We start from the raw sequence: 3102 nt of genomic DNA on the forward strand, positions 1-3102 counted from the left end.
TCCAGCCCCTCTCCAGAAATGGAAGGCCAGATACCTTATGATGATTACCTGGTAGTCTTCCTGCCACCTTATGAGAATCCCCCAGCCTGGATTCCTCCTCACGAGAGGGTCTACCACCCAGACTACAACAATGAATTGACCCAGTTCCTGCCTCAAACCATCACACTGAAGAAGCCCCCAGGAGCCCAGTTGGGATTTAACATCCATGGGGGAAAGGCCTCCCAACTGGGTATCTTCATCTCCAAGGTGATCCCTGATTCAGATGCCCATCGGGCAGGACTATAGGAAGGAGACCAGGTCCTAGCTGTGAATGAAGTGGATTTCCAAGATATTGAGCACAGCATGGCTGTGGAGATTCTGAAGACAGCCCGAGAGATCAGCATGTGGGTCCGATTCTTCCCCTACAATTACCATCGACAGAAGGAGAGGACTGTGCACTAGAAGCTGCACTCTTCCCCTGCGTGTAGAATCTACCTGGGATACCTGACTGACTTAGGAAGCACCTGGGAAATCCTGCACTGCCCCTGACTACACTGCACTTTTCCTCATTTTCTGGGTGGGCTTCAGGCCTATTAAAGGCAAGGGAATATTTCTAGGGGGAATCCTCTTCCTCTGTGCCAGCATTGATGTGAGTCAGGGAGCCCGATGGAAACCTCATTTTCCCTTCCCCAAACCCCCTTCTCCCCACCCCCTCCAGTTAAATAAAAGGAAAATCTGGAAAAAAAAAATGTGCCAAATTCCAACTTTAGAAGTCCTCATCCTTCCCCCTTCCCTTCTCTTCTAGATTGGGAAGATACCTCAGATACATCTACTGCAACTCATAGGCAAAAGGATCACCCACTATAACAGACCAATAGGGTCTTGCAACAATTGTCTTCAAAGCACCCAGACCATAGTGGAGATGGCAAAGGTTCTATTCTGCTGGAATAGAAGGGGGAAAAGAGACCAATTTATTGTATCAGATTTAGGGCTAAAAGGGATCCTAGAAGCCATCAGGTCCAACCTCCTTCCTTTACAGATAAGGACACTGAGGCACCAACAGTTTAAATAACTTAGCCAGGGTCATAAAGCTAGTAAGTGTCTAAGGTGGCATCTGAACCGAGGTCAAATTCTATTTTCCTATTAGGCATTTTCACAAAAATGTCTCCCATCACCTTGAAATTAACATATATAAAGACAAACTTGTGTAATTCCCATTCCCCCAAACTAGCTCCTCCCCATAACTTCCCTAGTTGTCAACCATAGTTCTATATTTCTCATTTTTCCCCTGTCACCATGCCCTTGTCAACCTGACTAAAAACACATCCAACCATTCAGTTAGTGCCTGATATACAAGGTGGGTGCAGGGGATACAAAAACAAAAGCAAAACCATCCCTGCCCTCAAGGAGATTATACTCTGCTTTCATCCAAGTCTGAAACCCTGAAGTTATCAATGACTCTTGCCTCTCTATCTGCCATAAGTCCCCGTAATTTCTTTATTCTCTTTAAAGTAAAATCTTTTGAATCATCTCTTCTTGTGCATTCTATGACCCTAGCTTAGGCCCTTACTCTTCACCCCAGGGTCTCTAATCTCTTCTCCCCAATCTATCTTGCTGACAGTTTAATCTTCCTAAAGCGTTATGGCACTCGACCGCAGAAAGGACATCAAACATTCCCAGGGAATCTCTAGATCCCCGAGTCAGGCCTTCAGTGCTCTCCCTTTTCAACCTCATCCCTGATTGTTCTTCAGATTGTTTTATCTACTTCCCCCCTGTGCACAAGCAGGGCCCTGTTCAAGACTTCATTACTGAAATCACGAAGTCATTGCCTTGCCTTCGCGCAAACCCTTCCTTCCTTCCATAGGCAAGTCCTTGGAGACTGTATGATTGGTCTCTGCTCCATAGATTATACTGCTTTCTCCTCTGATCAGCTAGATCAAGGGTGGGGAACCTGTGGCCTTCTAGGTCCTCAGGTGTGGCCTTTTGACTGAGTCCAAGTTTTACAGGACAAATTCTTTTATTAAGGGGATTTGTTCTGTGAAGTTTGGATTCAGTCAAGGGCATCACTTGAGGACCTAGAGGGCCACATGTAGCCTTGAGGCCACAGGTTCCCCACCCCTGAAACCCCCACCCCTGTTTCAATACTCAATTCAATTCTGCTACTTCTGCCTGGGCTTGCCGTGTTTCCTCTCAACCAGCTCTGCTTCTGACCTTCTGGACTTTTATACCTTGGCCCTGTAAGGGATCATTTCCCCCTTCCCTCCCTTTCAGAGCCCTTTTATGTTGACTTGCCCCATAAGGATATAACTTCCTTGAGTGTAGGGTATGGCTTTCTTTTTGCTTGTATTTCTATTCTCAGCAATCAGCACAGTGCCTGCTACATAGTAAGCACTTAATAAATCTCCATCTTTGTCTCTGTCTCTCTTTCTTTCTGTCTCTCTCTCTCTGTCTTTCTCTGTCTCTTTATCTCTCTCTGTCTCTTTCTCTCTACATCTATTTCTCTCTCTTTCTCCATCTCGTTATCTCTCTCTGTCTCTCTATCTCTGTCTTTCTCTCTCCATCTCTCTCCCTCTCCTGCCTCTTCCCCCTCTCTCTTTCTTCCCCTTTCTTTCCCCCTCCATCTGTTTATCAATAGCTTATCCTAACTACTCTGACCAACAACGAATATTCCTAGTCATGAACTCCCATAGCATTTACCATCTGTACTACTGCCATACTTAGCTCTCTGCTACTGTTTCATAATGTTATGACTTTTTATTTGTGAATGTATTTTTCCCATCTAGATGGTAAATTCTATGCTATATAATTTTTTACATCCTTAATGGGTCCTTGCACAGTGCTATTGTTAACAGGGCTTAAATTGGCTGGTGCACAGGCCACAGTCAGAGTATGAATCCTAGCTAAGGATCTTGGGTTTTATATTCCCACATACCAGACAAGATTCACTATGGAGCTAGGGAGATGTACTGGGGCAGCTGAGGGGCTGCACCATTGCAGTCAGTCAGGTCCATAGGGACATCTTGGAATGTGTGGTTAAGGATGAGAGGCTGAATGGCAAACTAGCCTCAGGGGTTCCCTCCCCTCCAGAGGGGGGAAACCCAAAGAGATTAAGCTGTGGTGGGG

The 3102-nt window shown here is 45.7% G+C and overlaps 1 pseudogene; it reads left to right on the plus strand.

Moving 5' to 3' along the window:
- On the plus strand, positions 1-441 carry LOC118854539 (annotated as a pseudogene).
- Positions 442-3102: the final 2661 nt, after the last annotated feature.

This window comes from Trichosurus vulpecula, chromosome 6, assembly GCF_011100635.1.
Source record: "Trichosurus vulpecula isolate mTriVul1 chromosome 6, mTriVul1.pri, whole genome shotgun sequence".
Lineage (NCBI taxonomy): Eukaryota > Metazoa > Chordata > Mammalia > Diprotodontia > Phalangeridae > Trichosurus > Trichosurus vulpecula.